At 35.4% G+C, this 25,844-nt stretch overlaps 1 long non-coding RNA gene across 2 annotated transcripts in view; it reads right to left on the bottom strand.

Moving 5' to 3' along the window:
- Positions 1 to 254: 254 nt before the first annotated feature.
- Positions 255 to 25,844, bottom strand: part of LOC134549472 (uncharacterized) — a 50,736-nt gene continuing 25,146 nt past the window's right edge. For both annotated transcript variants that reach the window (XR_010080113.1, XR_010080114.1), the window contains 3 exons: positions 20,807 to 20,979; positions 2,060 to 2,115; positions 255 to 1,790 (listed from right to left, as the gene is read on the bottom strand). This is a non-coding gene — a long non-coding RNA (uncharacterized LOC134549472). The remainder of the gene's footprint in view (positions 1,791 to 2,059; positions 2,116 to 20,806; positions 20,980 to 25,844) is intronic.

The following is a 25,844-nucleotide window of genomic DNA, read 5'->3' as shown; positions in this document are numbered from 1 at the left end:
ATAAATTTATATATTTCTTTACAAAGTAGTTACAAAAGTATAAGATCCAGGGCTAGAATTTCAACTTATAGCTGTAGTAAATGAGCAAGGAACATGACAGTGCATAAGCTAGAATAATGAAGGTAATTCAACTGAAATCTTGTTTGTTGATGAGTGGGACAAGCTGGCAGATGGTAGATTTTCAGCAGGGACTTTGCAGTTATGAAGCACTAAATTATAGTTCAATTGCTTTTGATTTCATCACTTATTTTTTCTTTCTTTTTTTTTTTTTCTTTTTTTTTTTTTTTTTTTTTTTTTTTTTTTTTTTTTTTTTTTTTTTTTTTTTTTTTCCCCACAGCAGCCTAGTAGAAAACTAAGGAAATAGGGTTCTTCCAGGGGGGCAAAACAGACTTCAGTGATTTGGATATGTCTCAAGGTTGCTGTTTCCTTGAGATTCTCCTTGGGGTTGCTGACCCCCAAGGTACTAAGGGTTCTCCCAAGGTTGCTGTTCCCTGGGAGTTCCTTCTGGGTTGCTGTTCCCAGGGGTAATAAGGTTTTCAGTCTTCTCTTTGCCCTAAGTGTTTCACACCAGAGGTAGAGACGACAAACGGAGTCTGCCGGTGCACATTTCCAAGGTTGTTTATTCTTCATTATCTCAGTCCTTTCTCAGCTCTGCCAGGCCTCCCTGGCAGGGTACCTTATCTTAGTTCTTTCTCAGCTCTGTGAGGCATCCCCAGCAGAGCAGGACACGTGGCAGACTGGGCGGATCAGAGAGCCCCACACCTTATGTACAGTACCCCTGACCCAACCACTGTCCGAGACGTATTTTTTATTTACAAAATTTCACCAGTACCTATTACCTGTACTAACATGTCAGTTCTACTCTAAACCAATCTCTAAAACCCAACTCAGCACAGGATGGGGGACGAGAGCAAGAACAAGGAGGACAGGGGCCACTCCCCAATTCCTCCATCTTGTCTCTTCAGCCCCATATGCTAAGAATCCTAATTTCTATATTTATATTCTATAATAAACCATCCACTACTTATTTTAAATTCTTAGGATTTGTGATTCTTCCTGCATGTGAGTGTTCACTCCCATGGACAGGAATCAGAGTCAGTGTCCTCCTGGGATCTGTGTGGGTCTAACTGACCCCCCTGTACAGATCCCAGACCCCCCTGTCTGGTCTCCAAACCCTCCAGGGTGGCCAGAGGGATGTTCTAGACTCCAACAGATATAGATATTGGGTCTCATGGTATAACAGAGTTCTCCCTCTTGTTATCTCATAACAATCTTGCCACTGGCCAGAAATATATAAATGAAAATAAAAATAAAAATAAAAATAAAAATAAAAATAAAAATAAAAATAAAAATAAAAATAAAAATAAAAATAAAAATAAAAATAAAAATAAAAATAAAAATTACAATTACAATTACAATTACCTTTTTTTTCAGATTATACTGAATTTACCTACTCACCATTCCTCTGAACTGAAAGTAGTTTTACACTGTCTGTTATTTTTGATTTCTTAAAAAACAACAAAAAATCTACAATTAAAGAAAATAAAACATGAAAGGAGACTATAGAACTTTACAGCAAGAAAATCATAACTGTCAAGAAGGAAACGTTTTGAATTGCAAACATGAAGTGATACGGAATCTTTCATTCTTTTTTCAAAATTAAAAGTTTGCTTGAGTCAGTAAATACTGCCACTTCTTATTTCTCCCTTCACATACCTCAAAGAAGTGTTCTTGGATCAGGTTCCTTCCCCAGCTGAGCATGTAGTTTTTAAATATGCCTGGACTTTTTCCTCTGTGCAGAAACAATAGAAAGTGCTGGAAAGGATCTCCTGAAAAGGTGCTATTTACCCAATTAACTAGAACCAATCAGTTTCTCTCTGTTTTGGAATACAACATTCCAAACCCCTGAAGTATGTTAAGCTTTTCTTTAGGTTAAGGAGTTTTGATCATCCTTAAGAGCTGCAATAAATGTATTTACAGGTATTAATAGTATGACTGACAAGCTAAAGCTTGATATGGTGAATTTTTGGATGTTCACTCATGTGGAAAGTGTCCTCACCTGCTGGGTTCAGAACCATCTCTTGATCTCTTGTCTTGTAGTGCAGATATATATATCTAGTATAAAACAACAGTAAAATTTAAAACATTACAGTCTGATTTTCACATGAAAAGATTTTTACATACTCGCTTCCAGTTAATACAGAGAAGCCCAATGACTTTTCTAGGCTTTAGGCTTCTGAGAAGTGTTTATTTTACATTGATGTAAAAAGGTTGAACTTGTTCTGAATTTATGTCAATAGTTTTGCTCGTAATTTTCTTGTAACAAAACATTACCTTCCTGGAGAAAAATACTGAAAGAAGAGCAAAATAACATATATTAGAAAACCCTTAAACACTGTCTTATTAAAATGAAAATTACATCCAAATGTATTTTTGAAACAAATGTGCAGTATTTGGGATGGAAATTGAACACTTATAAGAAGTAGCAAAAATATGGTAATTTTTATTTTTTGGATATATATTGGAAGGCATAACAATATATATGTAACAAGAGCACAAGCCAAGAAAACACAACAGCAGGAATATTTTGTTGTCATGTTCAGTGGGTGAAGGTGTTATACAAACTCGTCTCTGTATCTCTATTTTTTTCAGTATAAATCCATGCACAAAACCTGAAAATAAAATGTGATACTTGCCTGTGGGAAACACTAAAAGTAAAAAGGATTTTTAGGAGCTGAAAAAGCAGGCCTCAGACAGAAAAAGCTGAGAAATTTGCAGAATTTGCTGCAACTGAAGAATTTGAAACTAGAGAAGATACAGTAATATAACAAATAAAGACATGGGAAAAAAAAAAGCTGAGTTTCTAGGTTTGGCTTGAATAAATCTTAACACTGCAGAAATACATGCCTGAAAAGATAGTAGTAGAAGGTCTTAAGCTAAATAAGGGTATTGTGTATTGTTACTAGAAAAGCATACAAGTGGGCATGGTTTGAAGCAGGTGTACGTGTGCTACAATTGATTGGCTAAAACCCCTGTCTGTAAGCTTTAGCATTTTACTATTGGCTGAAATGTTTTTAAGATGCTCTGTAACAAAAAAATTGGTGGCTGCTGCTGAAGGGCTGTGAGCTGTTGCTTTCTCCCAATTGTCTCAACCCCTGTGATGAGACTGATGTTTCATTAAAGATTGCGAACAGCTACCCTGGCAGTCCCTGTTCCTACCTTCACCAACACACCTGCCTTTGTCTCATCAAAATTAACTTTGATCTCTTAACATATACTTATTAAACATTGAGATAAAAAGAAATCTACACACAATCCATATTCTAAAGTGTCTCTGGTTCTGCTACACAGAAAATGAGTTTATCCTTTGCTTATATAAGTGTTTCACTAGTCCTCCACCTTTCCAACAGCAGTAATAGCTACTTCATCAAAACTTGCAAGCAGCTGGGTAATATCTTTATAGTTTTTATCCATACAGCTTCATCTTTCAGCCTGTAAATTTTATCATCACTCATAAGTTACAAGTGATAGTTGTATCACATTAAAGAGCTGCTGGAGTGTTCAACCCCTTACTCCCTGTCAGTTATTGCATTGCTTCAAGTGCTGGGGAGCTTTTGTGTATACACCCTGTTATCTTCTCTAAGCCTCTCATTTTCTCAAGAACATGCCATGGTTTACCATTCTCGATCACTGCACAACATCACCAACTTTCTCCTTTCACCGCGGTGGTCCGTTCATGGTGCCAGGTGCAGTCTGCAGGTAAATCCATGGCTGGCTCAAAAGCTTCCACAAAAAGTGTGCTATAAACGGCACAGGCACAAGCAGACCCACCCCCGAATCCAGAGGGGAACCTGTGATGCTGCCCCCAAACTGAAAAACACACAACAGGTTGGAAAACTTAGAATATCTGCTCCTTCCTAATATTATATCAATACTCATCTCTGTTTCTGACTTGAGTGTTGAGGGAACAGCAAAATTCCTCTGGGATATATCAGCATATAAGAAATTTAGAATCTTTATTTGAAATGCCTCTAATTCTTGTGGAAAACCTAGAATTATTTAATAACTTTTTATTTTCCCCTGTATAACTTATGCAAGCACAATATTTGTCTCTTAAATGGAAGAAATCTGAATAAGAGATTAAAAAAAATGATTTATTCTAATATTGAAACTGAAAATAAAATATGAATATGAGGCGCCGATTTGAAAATTTCCTTATCTACAGTAATTCTTAGATTTTTCCAGTGACATTCCAGTTGACTGTGATAGTCATAGAAATAAAAATGTAGAGACAGACTTATCAAGTTGTATGGTCAGCCTTTCTTCCTGATACTGTATTTTTGTGAAATTTATAGTGGATTTTTCAGGCTAGTATATAATTATTCAGACATTAAGAATCCACTTTGCTGGAAATTTATAAGTGCATAGGCAAGCAATCCACTCCCTAATAGCTCCTTTTCTGAGTTCCCTCCAATCTGCTGCTTCTTCTTTATTAATCACTGGTGTGCATATATGTGTGTGTGTGTGTGTGTGTGTGTATATATATATATATATATATATATTTGTTTGGGTTTTTTTCCTCATTTATACTTTCAATATAGTTGTAGACTTCAGGGTGTTTATTAGGTAATCTTTATAATTTCATTTGTTGTCTTATCTTTATAAACAGGACTATGCAGTTTCTGTTGGCTGTGTTACACTAATACTCTTAAAAGAATTCAACACTTTTGCAGCTAAAGCTTGCTTCAAAATTATGGAATGCTGAGAGATAATGTGTGTGTGCTCAGCTACCATAAGTCAGATAGTGAGAGAGGATTAAAAAAAATGATGCTTCTGATTGTTTCTTTACTCCTTTTTTGTAGAGACGTCTCAATACAAATCCATGATCACTGACGAAAAGCATCAAGCCAGATATGAGCTTGAAATTTTTACTGGAAATATACATGAAAAAATTATGAATTTTCTCTATTCTTATTTGTAACATATTTATAATATTTAATGGACAAGGTTGTTATAATGTGTATAATTAATGGCACCTTTAAAAACTATGAAGTTTGATTATACTCTAGTTATACTTTTACCCCTGAACAGTTACAGAGATATTAGAATAATGGTGACTTTGACAGGCTTGAAAAAGAAATTGTTAAAATCCAGATTCATTTTGCTGTAATAAATATGAGATCACATTAAATGAAACAAAGATTTTATTTTTGTATATAGCCAGGTACTGACTCTGGAAGTCAGGAACAACTGGTTTCTCATTTTCTTTTATGAGCTGAGCAAAATTTGTCTAGAAAATTTATGCATCTTTATAGAGTTAAAAACCCAACATGTTTCCTCTGGAAATTCAGTGATTTCCCTGTAGTGAAGGTTGTGTTGCTCTTACATGGAGGTGGCCAGTATGAAAAGGAATAATAATTAAATGAGAGATCATGTTCAATACAGAATGATGATGGAAACAGCATTAAGCATTCCACAAGAAATATGTTTTCTGTTTATAAAAACTTGCTGCTCTCTACTGTGCAATAAAATTTATACTAAACACAGCCATTGCACTGAAAGGCTGTTATTTCTTTGTAAGTATGTAGGGATGGGGTGAGTGATAAGATATTTTCACACTGGCCAAAGGAAGAATAACTGAAAAAAGTTTAATTACTTATTATTAAAATGATTTAAATATCCTCTCCCAAATTTATATATGAAGTTTCAAGAAGAAATGTCCCCCTGGTACCATGTTTACAGAGGACTGTAGTGACATCCAGCTTATCTTCTATGATTCTTAGGCATGACTTAAACTGACTTTTCTCATCACCTCCACTTTATTTCTCTCATCAGTTATTCTTCACAAGTACCTATGAATCCAACAAACTTCCAGAAGATTTCACAGGTTATATAAAGGGGTGGGGGTTTTTGTTTTGTTTTGTTTTTGTTTTTTGTTTTTGGTGGTTTGTTTTGTTTTGTTTGTTTGTGTTGTGTTTTGTTTTGTTTTATTTTGTTTAGTTTTGTTTTGTTTTTACTTGAAACAGGTACAGAAGCCCAAAGCAACCGTGGTTCCAGGTTTACAGATAAGAAAGGAGGGGATAGCTAAGATAGCTCACTCTAGTTAAATATTTTGAAAACTTATTTGTATATTTTCCAAGTGACAGATAATCTGTCAGCATAAGTTTTATCCCTCCACAATAAGGAAATGTAGGGTGATGTTGGTGTATACTTTTGGGTAGGAGGCAAATTTCAGGACAAAACACAAGAATTCACAAAGAGCCTAGAAGAACACAAAGTTTATCTGCTCAAGCAGCCCCTGGCCAGATGTGGGCTTTTTAAAGCATATCAGGGCAAAAAAAAAAGTACAGCATTTCCCCAGATTTCCCTATCATCTGCCAATCTTCAGTTGAAGGAAGATGGCCATATGAAAGCCTCTGGGTGTGAGTTACACGACACAGCAGCATCTTTAATTTAGGAACTAGAAATGAATGCAGCAGAATGGATGGAGGGAAACATTATGTGTCAGTATCTTGGGAAAAGAAAACAAGAGGAAAAATTGCAGTAGGAAAAGGAACACGCAATAAGAGTTCAACCTCTGTGTGCTCTATCAATTTGTTTGTTAATATTCTATTGTTATTTTGGTGTTGTTAATCTGTAGCTTTTATTAAGATTTGATGTTCCTGTACCTCTTTATTTCCCAAAAGTCAAAGATTGTCCAGCAAGGGATTAAAAAGTAGAAAAAAGACTCCTAAAAATAACACAGTCACACTGTCTACCAAAAGAAAACCTGAAGTAGCGTGGAAAAAAAATTAAAGTGTAAAAATGAAGGATAGGGAAGACAATAAGCCTCCAAGAGTTCAATATGTCATCTAATCAAAATGAAATACACCAGTTTTTTTCTCCTTCACAGAGCTGAGGAATCAGACTGGCACATTTATATGAAATTTCACCATAGGTTACAATGAATGGTTTAATTTTAAGTTTTAATTACCTGGGTGCTACAGAAAAGCTGATGTGGAGACAAAAGGCTTAAAACAATCCAAAGTGGGGCTGAGGAAGGGTATGTCTTCTTGCTGGAGTCAACAAATAGATTTTTCTGCACTGAATGGCCTCGGTACCTCTACTCATCTCCCTGAAGTTAAATTTTATGTCTCTGCCTGTCACAGCATGATCTGTACTACAGCTCTTTCCAGTGACTATAGTTTTAGGATTCATCATACTCTACTAATTTCATCTCTAATTTGTCTACATGTCCTTGTAAAGGCAACGAGCAGCATTTTAGCAAACTACAGAGTAAAAATCTGTACAATGTAAAAGATACACAGTCTGTAATACCAAGTTATGATGATTTTAGGGTTGTGCTTCGTCATTCTGTTCTTTTCTGTTTTAATGAAGGTGAAGCATTTAGTTTTAGGCATATGGCTACAAGATGTTTAATGTCTTTCTTCTGGGACAAAATCCAAGAGAAATCTGAGGTAGGGAAATTCCCCACCTGTACCAAAATGTTTTGTGTTTTTACACTAAACAAATTATTTGTCAACGTAATTATTTATTTCTCAAGTATAAGAGATGTCAAAGACATGATGTGATCTTGGAGTAAACATTGACTTAAATATATTTTTTTTCTTTCAGTCATAAATGGTTTGAATGTTTCAAAGCCTTTCCCTAAAAGAAAAGATTTTAGCAGACAGAAAATGAAGACGAAAGGCTACATCAACACAAAATACTAGATGTCTACAGATTTTATAGACATACCAGATCAATTTGTGTGCCTACAAAACCTCCTGGCATGCACTGAGATGCATACAAGTAGGCCAGGAATGTGTCTTGCTTATGTAGTTTGCTTTTCCAATGTAAGATACAAATAAAAATTCAAACCAAAGAAGTTTAGAATTTGTACTTCTGTTCTTATTCTGCCAATACAGAATTTGCATTTGCTCATAAGAAGTAATTTTATGAATAGGTGCTTTTTGCCTAGCAAAATACATTGTTAAGATATTTTAGGGTTGCTTTTATTTCCCAGTCTGGAGAGTACTTGAAAAATAATTCCAGCTTTTTCTTTCTCTAAACATTGAACTATATTTTCCTTATTTTTCATCTAAAACAGTTTTGCATAGTTCAATATGATGGAAATTTTGAACCATGAAAAAGAATCATAAACTCTTAACAGAAATGAGATTTCAAATTCATAAGTTATATCTTTACAGAAATTTTATTTGAATTAGCTTAATTTAATTAAAAATATAAGCATACCACAAGCCATGTGCTAAAATATAAACATTATAAATGCATCTAATGAACCATAAATTGTAATAAATAGAATTCATAAATAAATTTATAAGTATAATTTATACTAGTATAATAACATTAATAAATTTAAATCTATTATTTATAATTTATAAATCCATGATATAATTTATAATTTAATTAAATATAATTTATAAATTCATTAATGTAGTAGCTATTGATCAGGAATTTTAAAATATTATTTTTTCTTGTTTTCATATTTTATTTTATTATATTTTATTTGGAAGGATATGTCCATTTAGGGAAGACATAGCATTGGGTAAAGTAGCATAAATGAGCAGAATAGACAGCAAAGGTTTGTAATATTGATGGCAGTAGCATCTACTAGGGCAATATAATTAGTGAAAATCTCTTTCCAACTGGCAAGACATTTAAGAAAGTCAAAGAGAAACAAATGACGCATTTGTATTCTAATTCAAGGATCTTTAGCATTGAAGTGATACAAAACCTAACAGCATCACTGGGAAAATGATACATTATAGGAAGGAGAGAGCATAATAAGTTAAGGCAGTGATCATGGCTTGTACTATCTACAAGTTTGACAAGAATATTGTTTAAAAAGTTTGGTAAGTTAACTATTCAGTAGAATTGAGAACTAAAAACCAATAAGAAGATAAGAGATTTAACATTTAAGATTTAGAAGAGTGAAAACAGACCTGAATATGGAATTCAAAACTATTTTATGAAAGGTGTGCTAAAGACTTCCTGATAGCCCCTGAATTCTGATAAAGGCAAATCAAATGTGATGGCAGTCAGACTCTTAGATTCATTGAACTATCTTGGCTGCTGGTATTTTTCACTTGATTTTGGCAACAGCAAAAGTAATTTTGAGACTTTCATCATATAAGAATGCATAAGATTAAAGAGAGCATAAATTGATTTATTTTAAAAGCAATAGAAGGATGGGTAACAGTGCAACTGACATTTTCCTGTTCAAATGGGAAATATTGAAAAGTGCTCTAATACTAATAAAGTCCACTGGACAAAGCTGACCAAACCATGAGAAGGTTTGGAGTCTTTTTTCAGTCTATACAAGTGGCACTAGGGATAAACTTACATTTCAAAGAACTGAGGAGGATGGAGTCCACATCTGATTTAAAGTTATCTGGATTAAGCAGTCAAATGAGGTCTACTGGTGAAAAAAAAAGTAATTAATTACACTTTTAGAGAATATGTAAATTTATGTACTACTTTCTTTTATATATGTCCTAGGTTACAATGTAAGACGTGCCCAAAGTGTGTATTCTATCAGCATTTTCAGGAGCTGCTGAAACGAGGTGGGGCAGTGTTTCCCTTGCCCCCTCCCTCTGGACTATCTTCTGTTAATGGGCCATCAAGGCCTTGCCCATGACTCACAGGTAACTCCCTCTGGGAGCTCTCTCTGTTTAATGAGCAATCAAGGACCCACTGCAGGGCTCATGGAATGGTATCAGCCCATTGTGAGATGCTCCACCCAGGGGGAGAAGCCAAGCAATCCCACCGGATACAATCTGGGATTTGGACAGCACACCGGGCCTTACCCACTGGATTCCTAGAGGACGAGAGCTACCAGACCTTTCTACAGGATCACTGCTTCAACAAGACTGCTTCATCTGGACTGCTACCACCACCCTAACAGGATGTCAGGTTGTATTCTGACTCTGTCAGTGGTCTTTTGTACTATTGCTTTTATTTTATTTTATTTTACTTTTTTTTTTCTCTCTCCTATTAAATTGTATTTCTGACTTGGAGTCTCTCACTGGTTTTGCTTTCAAACTAGCACAGTATATTTTAATTGGCTTATTATTTTTAGAAGTACCACAGTAGACTTATACTCCTTGAGCCATTGTAGACTTCTGTTAATAACCACAATCATAGGAGAAAGGGGCTACTTTGTGACAACAGAAAAGGATATATAAAGATACTGTATGTTTAAGATTATTTATTTAGATTGTCTTTCCAAAAGATGGATGTAAAGCTAAATTTAAACTTCTGTGTCCACCATTAAAACACTGGGGAGAACAACACAAGAGAATTCAAGCTTTTTTTCCAGGCAGGCAATCTGTCATCACTGTAAGCACTGCTGTCTGCTCTGTGGTATTTTACTGCCAGTCCTGTGCTCAGCTGCCATCTGCCAGTCCTCTCTAATTGCTATCCAGCTTATACCACTAGTCACTCACTCCTCTTTCAGGTAGCTATCAGTTGAACTTGCTGATGTTTGTGAAATTATCATGTTTGAAAACCCCTCATACACGGAAACTGCAATTAAATCTATTAAATTTAGCCTTCTGGAATAATGGTCAGGGGGTTTTTGTGTTTCATAGTATGAGAAAAAAACTCTTAGATCTGCTATAACTTCAAGGCACTTTAATATATTAGATGCTTATAGTGTAAAGAACAGATCTGAGGTCTTGCCTCTTGCTGTGCATGTGTGTTATATTTGCTTCCCAGAAGAGAAATCTAGGTACTCCAAATATATGAGGAAACCCTCACAGGCCAGCAATGCAGACCTGACAACTTGCCTTAGCCAGTAAGAACAGGCTTAGTATGAGTTTTTGTAAGGAGTCGATTTGTGTGTTTAAGAATTCCTGTGTTGCTGAAATTCCAGTCTGAGAGAACATCTCTTAAGGAGCTATTTTTACTTGGCAAAACATGAGGAAGACCATAGGTTTGTTTAATTTATCCCAAAAGCCAGATACAGACTTGGCTCACCTGCCAGGTACTCTGAAAGTGTTCAGATAGTGTTCCTTGATTACAGAGCAGGATTTTCTATTTCAGTTTTGTTTATGATTTTGACAACTTGAGGTCAACTGAAATAATTTTGTGGTCACTTGTCTCTACTTTTTATACCCAGCAATTGCAAAAGAGAGTATGTTTTATTTCCTGTGTAATATTTGAATTAGGTTTTGAATAGTTTATAGCAAAAATCACTCATTTTATATTTCTCCTGTGTAAGAGGTATATCAATACATTTTTACATGCTTAATCGGGACTGTGCTGCATGTAATAAACAGAATTTAAGTTATACAGTCCAAGAGCTCTAAAATAGAAACTGAACTTTCTGCATAACTACTTCTGTAAATTTTATGCATGGATGGTATAATACTATGAGCTTATATACAATTATTTTGCTTTAAACTAGAATAAAATTAAACTTATACTTCCCAGTACAAATTGCCTTTGCTAATGTGCCCTTCAATCTATCCAAGCAGAAGTTGAAGACCTAGTTGCAGAGCCCAGCACCACAGCCTCCAGTGAGACTGCCCTTTACCATCTCTATCGTGTTAAAGCCAACAGTCCATGATAAATAATGGCCCTTACCTGCTCTCTGTTGTGGGAGTTGAATATTTTCTTGTCTTTTAAACCCAAATTATTGATATATTATTAGGTTAACTTAGACTGAAACGGTAAAGTTAAATACTTAAGAGATATTTTTACTTGTGTAGCAAAAGAAATTTTTCTCCTAACTTGATAGATGTTTTGGCAGAATTAAAAAAAAAAAAAAATCTGTAGTTTTTTTTGCAAGGCAGCATCACAAAAAATGTTGGCATTCACTTTTCCTGTGCCTGTTAAGTAAGATGGAGTCAGATATCTTTGATATTCTGTGGTACCAGGAGATGAACACTCAACTAAACTCTCAGAAAAGCTCGACTCAATTTCACTCTTACCACCTTAGTTCAACAAATATTTGCAACTAACTTCGTGGTTGAGACCTAGCTCTTTCCTCTTTCCAGAGATCACTAGGCTGAAAACTTCAGCCTTGCTTTCTATCACTAAATTAAGAAAAGTAAATTCATCTTCAGTTCATATAACCATTACTTGACATGTTCCATCAGTAGCTCTTAATCTCTGCTATATTGTGAGTACATTAATTAATTACAAAATGTATAAAACAAGGGAATTGTAAGCTGTAAAGGAATTGTAAATAAGCTTTTGTAAGATGAAGGGCAGTAATAATGTCCATCTATAAGACAGGACTCCACAATCTAATTCAAAACCTTTAATATTTAACAGAAATTGAAAGTCTAGTAGCACTTTTACAATGTCATTCCTCAGACGGTATAGAAACTGAGCCCAGCTACTTGTATGAGGCAAAAAAGGTAAAGAATTTGAAATTTGCCTTGGCAGATGTTCCAACAATTACCAGCCTGCATGATCAAAAATATGTAACTTGTCATAAAATTTGAATGTCTTGTTTTAATTTCTATCAACTCAGTTTTATTTTCTCCAACTAGCACCTCTTAAATTTCTTTAGCCATTGCAGAGATATCTATGAAATTACTAATTTAAACCATTTGAGACTTTATTTTACTTTCTCCTTGATAATGTTAACATATCAAGCATTTTGTGGCTTTTACTGTAAAGATTTTCTTTAAGCCAGTATACTATCTATCAGTGCATTTTCACCACTGACTTTAATCTTTCATCATGCTTCTAAAGTATGGATGCTAAGCGACTACTTCACTACTTCCAACAACACTTTGAACCATTCAGAATATTTTATTGAATCTTTCTTCCTATTCATTGCCCTTTTCCTGCCAGTCTGCAGGATCCTACTTTGAGAAGCCATCCAGTACTCTACTTATAATCACCTCTCAGAAGGATATCCCATAATCTTCTGCATCAAACGGTTTGTCCTTTTGCAAGATATTACTCTAGGGCTTGAAGTAAAAAAAGTATAAAGCAGATAACAATGAATTAAGTAAATACTTCTTATTGGATTTGAAAATTAATAGCTTTAAATAGGAAAGGAAGCTTTGAAAATATATATAGCCCCTGCTTGTCTGAGAGATGCATTCAGTTTGCTTAAAGCTATCTGTAAAAGATTACTCAGACAGAACCTTTGAAATACATTGGCAGAATTTAACAGAAAAAACAATGAATTATTTTGGTTTTCTAGACTCATGTGCTTCAAAAATTGTACTTAATAAGTTCTTTCTGAGATTTTTTAATGTCTTTTTCATCTTGTAGTTAATTTTTTTCCCATGCAAGATGCTAGAATGGAAACAATAACACACCACGAATTTAAACAAAACCCTTGCTATCTTGTAAAAAATTGCAATTACCTGGAACAATAGGACACTGACGCATTTAAACACACCCTGAATTAGTTCCTTCCCACACCTACTGAACTGTTTGGAATGGCCAAACTTTTAAATTTGTGGGTATTAGGGTAGCTGTATATTTCAAGGTGTCATGGAGACAGACTCTGCTTTTCCTAAGATGTCAGTCTATTTCAGTATGCTGTGAAAAAGCACAGGAGAAAGTTTTTTGGTTTTGTTATCTTCTTCTTGTTATTTTGAAAGTTTTTGTTATCTTCTAAATTCAACTACTTATAAAACATAACTAATTTAACAGCTGAATGATACTAGTATGTTTAATACACTCTTTTCAAAATTAAAAAATAAATTAAGTGGAATAAGGGCAGTGTTACTAAAAATCCTTTGCAAACAGAAGTAAAAGAGCAAAATTTATTTAATGAATTTAAAAAAAGAAAAAGACCTACAAGTTTCTTCAGAGAAAAAAAGCACAAACATGCTCTCACATGTGTTTCACATGTCTGTAAAAAAATTTAAAAATTCTGTATATAATAATTAAAAAAAATTGCAGAAATGCGTTTTCGACAATTGGTCACAGTTTAGCTGAAAAATATTTCCTTTATTAGTTAAAAAGACAATGAGTTTTGGACTCTTGAGCGTGAATATATTCCTTTCAGGAAAGGCAATGAAATCTTGTGAATTCAATAAGCATTAAATGGATAAGCTTTGGCGCATTTCCCTGCACTTTCGGTCATCCCATTCACTTTCATGGTTTTCAAATGATTTTAAAATTTTACCACCCTATTTTTTCCAATTGCTTTCTTCAAAGACTTCTGCTCTTTCTGTATTTGCATTTCTTCTCTGATTTCAGAGGTTGAATTTTCATGACTTTTGAAAGCTTAGCTCCTTTTCACTGCCCCTCATTTCACCTTAGGTAGTTTGGTGCTAAGCCCTCCATTTTCAAATTTTCTCCTTTTTTCCTTGGCTCTGTTTTTCCTCATATCTCCTTTCCAGAGCCTTTGTTCCACTTGCTTCTCTGATTTCAAGACTTCATTGCCTTTACTGAAAGGAAGACTTTCCCTTCAGGGAAGGCAATGAAATCTTGCAAATTCAATGAGCAATAAATGGGCAAGCTTTGGTGCATTTCCCTGCACTTTTTGGCATCCCATTCACTTTTATGCTTTTCAAATGTGTTTAAAATTTTACCTTCCTTTTTTTTCCTTTCCATTTCTTCAAAGTCTTTTCCTCTCTCTTTATGTCAATTTCTTCTCTGATTTTCGGAGCTGAGTTGGAGTAATTTTGTCAAGTCCAGCTCCTTTTCAGTGCCATTGGTTTCCTATAAGGCAGTTTGGTGCTTAGGCCTCCATTTCCCAAATTTTCTCATTTTTTCCTTGGCACTGTTTTTCCTCATATCTCCTTTCCAGAGCCTTTTTTGTACTTGGTTCTCTCGTTTCAGGATTACTTTGTTGGTTTTCAATTGCTTTTCAATTTTTCCTTTCTATTTTTTTCTTTTTTTTTTTTTAAGTCATCCCTTTTTTTTAATTTACATTTCTTCTCTGATTTCAGTACTTGAATTTGAGTCATTTTGCCTGTTTTACTCCTTTTCACTGCCTTACATTTCATTTCAGGCCATTTTCTCCTAAGCACATATAGATATAATTAAAAGAAACATATCCCTTCAATTGCTTCTAATGTCTCTCCTTAGGTTTTTTACTGAAAGTATTCTCTTATTCCATTTTTTTTTTTTACATCCACTTTCAGAATCACAAGGCTTATACCCAGAAGCTTTTATCAGCAAATTTTTTGGGCTGACATTTTTCATACTAAATACACCTCTGAACACTGGCACTAATTATTTTGACATAACTTTTTCAGAGCTGCTTTGAGGAATGCTTTTTTTTTTTTTTTTTACATATTTTGCCCTTCATTTTAGAATTAGTAGCATAGAAATTTTGATTGTACAAATAAAATTTCCTGCTTTTTTTTTCCTTGAACTTCATTTGAAACCATTCGTCTCCCTCCTTTTTCTTCAAGGATTCTTTTTCTTCTCTTTAATTTTCTTTGAAAATTCAGATTGCTTTTTTTTGGTTTTTTTTTCTATGGCTCCCTGGTATAACTTTAAATACTCTTTTAGGACTTGTTTTTGCAGCTTCAATTCCCCTGTCAATCCCCTTTTTTTCTTACATTTACTTCAGGCCACAAGCGTGATCTTTTTACCCTTCCCCCAGACTCATTAGCACACTCCTAATATTCTGGAAGCTTCGTGTTTTAGATTAGGTTTAGGTTGTTTAATTAGCAGCAGAAATAACTTGTGAAATAAAATTTTCCCGATGTTGACTTAAACTAGGATTGTTGTGTGTTCTGACTTTGTGTTTCCGTCTCTCTGCCAAAGAGAACGTGGAATATTTTTGGTAGTAAGGTGCTACAACAATTAATGTAATGTAAAAAACTGAAGTCAATTTACATTTCCTGCAGAAGGAAGAGGAAAAAAGAAGAAAGGCAATGTCTCTATGAGCCTTTGAGTTATTATTTTTAAAATTATAATTTAAATTCTTTAAAATTGCTTACTTTATGCATTGTTTTTTGGCTTCCTGAATATATAAAATTCTGAATGCTGATTCACTTGGGGACTAGGCTCTTTTTGCCACAGAGACTTTTTGGTGTTTATGAAAAAATCAAACCATAAATAGATAGTTTCACAAAAACGGCACAATAAAATGAAAAAATAGACTCAAAAAGCTGTGAAAATTTTCTTTCTCGGTATACAAAACCATAAATTCAAAAAGACATTGTCAGATACATTTATGTAAGGTTTCTAGAAAGGAACATTAAGCTGAGGAATAGTTAGCTTTTCTTCTGGGTTGATCATCAGATAAACAAATCTGCAAGTAAAAAACCAGCAGCAATAGGGCATAAAAAGAAAATATCTTGTGAAAAACAAGAATTTTTTACCTTCTTCTTGAAGAAGTTTTTCATCTTTTATAAGGACAGAAAATAACATCAAGCACAGCAGGGGTCTATTCAGAAATCAATTTTAACTACATTATCTGAGAGCTGATGACCTTGATACAATTATAAAATGTGCAGAAACTCAAAAGCTGGGAAAAAAATCCACATTAACTCCAAGTTGTGTTCCTTTTTGTATTTTATTAATATTAATATGTTTCTTAAAAAGCAATAATATTGTTAATGTAAAAGGTACTGTATTTCAATAATTTATTGTTCATAATAATATGATATGGTCTTAATTTAGTTTAATTAACAGGGAACGACTCCTTAATCATTTTACCAGTCAAATCTGGTAGTTTTCAATAACTACCAGGAGCCTGGTTTTTTGGGTTTTTTTCTATAAGCTACATGAACTAATTGTGATCATGAAACTAAGTTGCCTATAAACCTTTTGGCATTCTAATTTCTGAGATAGAGCTAATTTGAGTACCTAGAATGTGGATCTTTTTCAGTGGCTCTAATACCACTGAAATGCAAGTGTTATGAACTCTAAGTTTAAGTAAAGGTGAACACTGATCTATTTTTTATATTTGGACATATTTTTTTCTTTCTACTTAAGCTGGAAAGCCTGAACAGTTTATTTCAGATGTTGCCACAATTCTTTACAAAATACAAAAATATGTATATTTGTACTAAATTGTCCTTCTATCAGTTGTTAAAAAGACTTTAAAAGAGTTTGGTTTATTTGTTCCTTTATTAATCCACTGAGAATCAATACTTATCAATTTATATTGATTCTGGAAACCAGGGAAAAAATCCAAGTGTCCTGATGCTTTAAACACAGGACCATTGAATTCTCTGACATTACTATTTTAAGACCATTAAATAAATAGACATTTATATGTCAGCAATTTATATGTCAGCAAAAACATAGGAACCATTGCTTGAACTGAAACTATTCCCAAAGTAGGAGAGAGACAAGATAGTGACCTCAGTTATCCAAGATGTTATCAGAGATGAAGACATCTAGAAAATGATCCTGGAACAACCCTTTGAAGATCACATCTTTCTTTTGAAGGTACAGAGATCTCTTGAAGGTAATGAAATATGGTATTAGATGACACGATATTAGATTATTACATACGTTTCTCCCCTTAAGATTTACTCTACCTGGTTTTCTCCTGAAACAAAAGAGGACGAAGGCTGTAGTTTTTTAGAAAAAATAATGCTGGAGCCAGCTGTGGTCTCATTTTATGTGGAATAGCCAGGATGGAGAAGATACAGAGCAAAAGGAAATTCTACACCTCATTCTGGAGGAGTCAGAGAAGGAAAAGGAAGTTGAACAGAGGAGGGGCAAAAGGGCAGCCTCCCTCTGCTTATCCAATTAATTCAGTACAGTTTCTTACCAGAGCAAAAAGAATGATGACAATAACAGGAACAGAAACTCCTTTCTAAGATAACACAGTAGACATATCAGTTAAGTAACAGTCTCCAAATGGTTCTTCAACTCAAATCTCCCTTTCCATTAATAAGCCTCCTCACCATCAAATTATGCAGAAGTCCATTGATACCAACCACTGTATGGTTGATAGCCATAAAAAAAGCCCCACTCCCCCTTGACCATTTCTCATATCCGATATCATTATACCACAACAACTTTATAACCTAATTTAAAAATAAATCTTAACTTTAGTGTCAGTGGCCAAGGCTAATGTAGAAATTTTCTTAATTTAACATTTTTTACAGCTTCTACACTAAAGTTGCACTTGTTTTCAGATTTTCTTATTGTCTATTTGAAGCTTGAATTCTAGGTAGGAATAATAAGTTTTGTTTTGAGGAGAATGGTCATGCCTAGTCAAAATGAAAAAATAAGTTCAGAATTCTACTGCTTTAATATGTAGGGGTTGTCATGGGAAAGACTATTTGAATGTGGTTTGTTTTAGTTAGGAGAAATTTTACCTTGCTTCAAGGATCTGGTGCTTGTACCGTGAATAATTCTCTGCTTTCCATCACTACTATTTTTTTAAATTTTACTGATTGATACCTATCAAGAATCAAGGAATAATGTGTGAAAGTGCCATGGTTTTTACAGTAGAAATTCTCACAAACAGCCAGATTCAGGGTTTTGACAAAAGTATTTGCTATGACTGCAGATGCATGTCATGCTCTGTACAAATTGGAATGCCAGAAATTATAAAGTAAATTATATCATGGTCCTAGTGAGTAAGAGTGAATTCTTTGCTCACTCTAAAGCCTAAAAATTAACTTTTAATGGGTAAGTCAAGGGACAGAAAGTATTGCAGAGTGAGGTAGGAGAGGAGAGAAAATTATAATTTTTCACCCATTCATGTTCTATTTCTGATTAATTTCTCAATTCAACAAGTTCAACTTCCCATTTTTCTGATTTCCCACGTGTTGCTGAGCATTACTTGATTGTGATATTACCACTGCTTGCACTCTGTTTACACTGCTATTACTTTAAATTCAGCCATAAAAACAGTGATAAAGATTATAATACCGATAAATAGCTTTATGTTGCAATGACTTGGTCAATCAGTATCTGTATTGGAATGACATGGAGTGAACAGATTCATCTCAACATGTAATTATTCATATAAGTCCCAAACCAAGAAATTTTCTTTTGCTTTTGGTTGCACTAGTAATACAAAGAAAATAATTGGTTTCAAAAATATCTTATTTTTTGTGCACTGTAGCAAAATTTCGTTTGAGAATTAAAAAAAAAAAAAAGAGAGAGAGAAAGATTATTGTATTTTTTTCAATAATAACGACCACACACAATTGTTTTCTCTGAGTTGAAGAGGTAAAGAGATTTGGGATAATTTGTCCAGGCTGTGAAAGTTTGCTCTATATTCCGTTCCTTCTTCTCCCTCAAAACACTTACTTTGAGAAGCCAGTTCTACGTAACAGGGAATACAAAAAGAAATAGTGTGTTAAAAAATGCCCTCTCTTAGAATGGCTTCAAGGGCTTAAGATCACTTTTTAAAAGTCTGGAAAGTAGACAACAGAGGAGAAGAATTTCAAGCAGAGGAGCTATAGTGTGTGCCAGGAGGCTTCAGAAAAAAACAGCTAGGAAGAAGTGGGACAGAGAATGAGGCAGAAGAAATCAGTGGCATGGTAGGAGTGATGAGAAAATGGGCAACCACAGAGTATGAGGAGCAGCAGGAGAAGGAAAATAAATAAGAGATAAAGTAGGGGAAAATAACAGCAGGAAAGGAAGAAGAAACCAAAATGAGAAAAAGAAGAGAGAAAAGAGTTTAGGAAAAAATCAATTGCACAGAGATGGAAGAAAGAAGTTCTGGAGATACTACAGTGATATAGAAGCTGTAGAACTGATTGTATATGTTATATAAGAGATCAAATGAAGGAAAGTGAGACAATCTCAAGAGAAAAGAATGAAATACCAGAAGGAAAAGGAGAAAGAAGCAATTAGGACAACAGAAATTACACTGAGTTACAAAGACCAAGAGGATGGACTAAGGTACAGTGTCAGAGTCAGTCAAGTCTGAACTACCTTATTTTGTGTTAAAGATTCCCAACTAATTCTCTGTGAGTTACCAGTTTGTGTTTGAGCTATGAACTTGAAAATTAGAGAAGAAAGAATTAGTTTAAACTAAAAAAATAAAATTTTCAAGAGAAGATAAAACCCGAATCTGTATGCGAACAAGATGTTCTGTTTTTTCCCATATGATTTTTATTTTATTGAGCGACTGCTTTCTATGTCTACACTATGTCTACATAAGATATACCTCAGAGTGAAGCACCTCAGGATTTATATCATCTCAGATATAGCCTGCAGCATCCTAATCACAGTTGTTCTGTCTGACTCAGCAAGTCCTTACATGAGGCAAAAAGCATCCCCACCTCAGTGCGTCCAGATTGTTTCAATCTGCGTAATGTTGTAGCCCATATCAATTTTGTAAGTTCTTTCACCTTCCAATTTTTTCTCAGAGATATTTAGGAAAATCAACCTGTGTTTGCAAATCATCTCCAGGCAAAGTTTTTGAAACAATAGGGAGACAGGTAAATATATATCAAAATTCAAGGATCATACCACAAAAAACATGAGCAAATGCTGTTATTTACAAGAATGACATCACAAAGTACATGAATTATACGGGAGTCAATTAATTAGTAGAAATTGTAAGAACCTACAGTCATGAATTTCTTTCTTCTAGAAGCAGTCTTAGCTGAAAGATAGTGAAAATCAGGTAAGGGGTTTTTTTAATCAGTTGACTTTTACCTATAAGAATATATTATTGGCTGTCAAAATGTCAAGCTATTTGATTCCATGACAAATGAAGAGCAAGAGAACAGAGATAAACCAAAAAAAGAACACTCATTTGCATGTATTTGCCCTGTCCTCTAGTCAAACAGAAGAAAATGCAAATGCAAATGTGCTGTATCTTGGCTGTTACTGGAACCATGAATTATGTAAGACAAAAAGTAGATAAGCATCTTGAAAATAATGTGCAGTTCATGCCTTCTCTAGAACCCCCAAATGGAAATACTGTCCCACAATTCATGATTACCTGCTTGGCATTCCGCACATCGAGACTCATACTCCAATTGCATTGTTGTGGATAATTCAAACTTTAATTGTTCACTCTTCTTTATCCTACAGGAAAGTCTGGACCAGCTGATGCAGGGATTATTCTGTGATGTCCTTTGTGGTGCCCTCTAGCACTCTTCCATGTCTTTTTTCCTAGATATGAGTTAGGCAAATTGAATTTTCTGTTTGAGCTCTATAGTGCAAGATTATCTCCTTAGCATTCACCTTGCAAATAAGATACTGAATTTTATTTTCTGATACAACTTTTTTTTCTAAATAACATATTGGAATCATAGGGAATTTTCTTGGCAATGGTCAAGATATGGTTGACTGCAGTAGGATTCTTGTGCACTACATAATGTAACAAACAGGTTTGATTAAAATATTTTGAAGATGAAGATTTTGAAAAATAGTCATGGTCAGTGCCATCGAGTTTGTAAAGAAACAATTGAAAACTGGTATGTACATATTTATGTAAAGCCTAATCATTTCTTTCTCATGGGACACAAGGCTGAAAAAAGGAATTTTAAAATAGAAAGTCATACAAAAAAATGGAAATTCAAAGGCATATGCTCAGTGAAGTATAACACAGAAATAAAGTAAATAAGATGGAATAAGTAAAAGATAAAAGAGAGCAGGTGATGTCTTGGAAAAAGTGCACTGAGTGTAGGAGAGGAAAATGTAATATACTCTTAAGATTTAAGGGTAAAGTCCAATCTCCATTACACTGATGGAAATGGTGACTAGCATCATTGCCAATTTCATAAAAAACTTGGAATGATTGATGAACATAAAGAGGGGAGTTAGCAGCAGGAGCAGTTATTTCACTCAAAACAAATTAGAAGCAATTTTGTTCCAATAACCAGTTCATTTCTACAGCAGGACTCTAACTGAAGTAACTGTTTTTCATCAGAGAACAAAGGAGGGCTAGAAAGTAGATGGCCTAGATGGTCTAGTGGAAACTCACTGGATATGCTTGGAGGAAATACAAATATAATTTCTATGACTATCATACTAGAGAGGCAATAAGATGAGAAGTACTAATAATGAAAGTCAGTTGTCCAGAAAAAAATGTTATATATATATATATATATATATATGTGTGTGTGTGTGTGTGTGTTAAAATTACCTCAAAATAATAATAAAAAAGTAAATACAAGTAAATCAAAAATAAGCAAAATATAAAAAGCTTGTAAAGATTTGCATGGGTGTACACTGGCATAGCAATAAATATGGTAAACATCTGCAGATAAAATGAAAGGAAAATTAAGAAAAACAAGTTGATATTGCTAGGAAATAATTGGTGTCTTTTCCTGGGAATGCAGATGCACAGCAAAGAAGAAAAAAGTCAGAAACTGATGGATTGTCTGAAGAAGAAAGTAAAAAAATATTATATTTAAGATGATGCCAAGTATTGCAGGTATATAAATAAGTTTAAAAAATGAAAGGAACTAACACATAAAAAAAAATTTAGAACAATGGTCTTCTAGGAAACAAATTTGTCAACTATGCTGAAAGAAGGCAGAAACCACACTGTGGCTGAACATTTCCTATGAATACAAAAGTGCTCTGTAAGAGAAAATGAGGTAGTATGTAAACAGGAAGTGTTATAAAAAAGTAGAGAAAACCTGTATCATAAATATAATTTCAAGTTCCCTTCTCTGTCTAGAGTCCTTGGTATCAAGATAAGGTTTCATACATCCTCACATGTTAAATCAAACCTAAAATAGATGTCTGGAAAGCATAAGAATAAATGTAAAATTTGGGATAAATTGCTAGGCAAAATAGCTATTTGTTTTCAATGTAATGGTAGCTCTGCGTGTAAGAATTAACCTATGAAAAGTGAGCATTTCCAAAGCACAGCATTTGATGCAAAATCACTGCACTACTGCATGAATTGGGAAAACAGCCTCACACCCAGACTCTTGTTCTGTAGTTCTCATCTGCCATGAATACACTTCACTTGGAGTAAAACCCCGCCTGTAGACAGATTTTCCACGTAAACAATTCTTGAATGTTTTCTGCAGTTTCAACCCCCAAAGAGGGGGAGAGAAGCATAAAGTGCAGCAATAAATCTAGATTTAGCTGGCATTTCTTTTCCATTTTTTTAAAGTTATTGTATTTTTTCCATTGAATTTAATTCTTGGGAAAATAGTCAGTTTGACAGCTTTGAAGACTTAAGTGTGTGTCTTAGTACAGAAACATACTGTCTGTAATTAGAACTGAGGAACTCATTCACAAACAGTTTGGAAATTGTTGAATTAGGAAAATTTGCTGTCATCATCTAAGTTTACTGCAGAGGGTACAAACATCAGAGACAACACTGAACAATTCCATTGATTGAGGATCTTCCATACCTATATATTAATTCTATTAAAAATTTTCCAGGCATGTGATAATGCTAAGAAGTTTTAGTTATCAAAATAAGTCTATCCTGTTTCCTAAGTCTTACTCCAGTACTCTGTATTATAGGGGTTTGGATTTACTATATTATTATGTAGCATAGGGGGTTGGAATTACTGTAATTTGGAAAATTCTTGGGGAATAAATTGTTTTCTCAGAAAGTTTTATGCATCATAGTGTCTCCTTCAAAGGACTGGTTAAATAAAAATGATTCCCTGACATTCAATACATAAAGAAGTCTTAATTTCTAATATATTTTTCAGTGTTTGTGAAAGTGTGATGAAAGAGAGGATGCCTTTGCATTCTAGTGCACATGAAACCAATTTTTTTCCAGTAAGTTATAGCCAGTTATATACAGTTTGAATTTTCAATGCCATTTATCTAAGACCAATATCCTGATCAGGAGTTTACATGTTTTAATGTTAATACTTTCCAACTAATTTAAAATGAACTTCTGTTCTTGGATGTGCCAACTGTACCTAAAATCTGCATTTCACTTAACTACCCAGAAAATTAGGCACAACATTGAAAAACAGTAAACTTTGCCAATATTTAGACATATAAGGGAGGAGAAGGGGGAAGAGTTTGGGTGGCTTGAGGTGGTTTCTTCCTATAAAATAAAATGTGAGGACCATTTTTGTTGTTGTTTAAATTTATGGGGGGTCCCCGGGGAGTGCCCCCCGGAGACCCCCGGGGTCTTTTGGGGTCGTGGTGTTCCCGTGCTTGCAGGCAAGGAGACTCAGATGCCGGTGGGGTGCTGATGAGGTGAGGGTTTATTCACTGAGGGAGAGGGGAAGGGGGGAGGGGGAAAGGGGGAGGGGGAAAGGGAGCGTCCGGACGCCTCCAGGAGGAGAGGGGCAAGAAGGGCAGAGCCTTCTGCCTTAGCATTCTTATCACAGAGGTTCAAAGGGGCGCGGTAACATTCTCCAGCCAATGAGGTTACAGATACACGATACTGCAGGGAGGGTACAGACTTGGGATAAACCGTACATTTGCCAAGGGTGAGCCAGAGCAAACCATTTCCATAAAATGCAATCCCACAAGTCACCCTTTTTTTCTTTAAAATGTGAGAAGAGAAATATGACATATGACAATTAACAATTTAAAAAATGAAACAGTAATTACAGTTTTGCAGCATGAAACCAAATACAATTGCAGTAAGGATTATGTTATACTGTGAACAATTGATCTGACCTTGTAATTGCAGTAGACAGGTTATGTGAGTTTATATTGCAAGATTTGAAACAAGTTAACAAATTTGTTTGAGCCTTTCCAGCGTGACTGGCCTAATAGTGTCTAGTCTTTTCCAACTGGCTTTTCAGACCACCACAGCCCCCAGCTTAGGCTGAGGCGCTGACCTCTGCTCCCATTCCAGGGACAGGAAAACACGTGGAGTTCCCCGGGCTCCACACACGGCCTCAGATTCTCACCCACGGATCTGAGCCAAATCACTCCTTTCACTTTCCAACTGGTTCAACCGAAAGGACCCACACTCTGCATGCAATTGTTTACATTCGTCCCTATGTACCCATTGGGGATTTTTTTTGTCCATACTTGCACCAGAAATGTCAGAGACCTAACAAAAGACCCCCAGTTTTAGGTCATCAAAAGAAAAACAAAAGAAAAAAACTACAAAAACCGTCAAATACTTTCTCAGACACTCTATCAGGTTATCAATCACCCTCAGAACTAACTGAGGACAGTATAAACCCAAAAAGCATTACCGATTCAGTAGTCTACTACTGATTCGCGCTTTACAAGAAGACAATCTAAAAACTGCTTCCCTTGGATCCACACTTGTGACCTGAAAAGGCCTCTGCTTTCTAAAACAGAAAACAGGGGAATCTGCAATATGAACACACACAAAACTAGAAAGGCATAATTGTAAAAACTACTTCATGGGGATGGGAAGGAAATGGAGGGGTTTGGGACACCCTGCTGTTTGGCCAGAACAGCAAGGCACAGGGGCAGAAAAACAGGGAAAGGGAATCAAAGTAGCATTAACAATTATACAAGGCTGCAAAACTGGTATTACAAATTCACTTTAGCTTTGGGGTTTGGTTTCTTAGCGTTTACCTTGTGGGACTTGGAAAGCGGAAGATGGGACTGAGAGCACGTGGCCATGGTGGCCATGCGGTCACAGCACACATGACACTAGCCATGCCGTGCCGGGTTTAGCAGGAAGGGGTTAACTCTCGGGGGTTTGTTAAGGGAAAGGGGGTTAGGGAGAAGGAGCAGCGAGGGGAGGAGGAGGTAGGGGTAAGGAAGGAGGTTACACAATTTACAAAACCGAGTTTTGGAAGGTGCGGGGCTCGGGCACAGTTGAAGACTGCTTTTTCCTTCTCTGATGGCCGTCTGGCTGAGTTCCTTTCGCTGCTGTCCAGGGCTGCTTCGCCGCTGTTGCCGGGTGGGGGGAGGGGCACCTGTTCGCGCGGCTTCTCCCGGTGCTGGGGCCCACGCGCGCTGCGGCGGGGCCGGGACCACGTGTCGGCTCCGCCGGGACTGCCCCACGCCGCGGCCGCGCCGGGGCCGCTCCGCCGCCGGGGCCGGAGGGTGCCGCGCCGCTGCCGCGCGGCCCGCGCCGCCTAGCCGAGGCGGGCCGGGGCCGCGCCGCA

The sequence above is a fragment of the Prinia subflava genome, chromosome 1 (genome assembly GCF_021018805.1).
Source record: "Prinia subflava isolate CZ2003 ecotype Zambia chromosome 1, Cam_Psub_1.2, whole genome shotgun sequence".
NCBI lineage: Eukaryota > Metazoa > Chordata > Aves > Passeriformes > Cisticolidae > Prinia > Prinia subflava.
The sequence above is the reverse complement of the archived record's forward strand: the minus strand, read 5'-3'. Positions and strand labels throughout refer to the sequence as shown.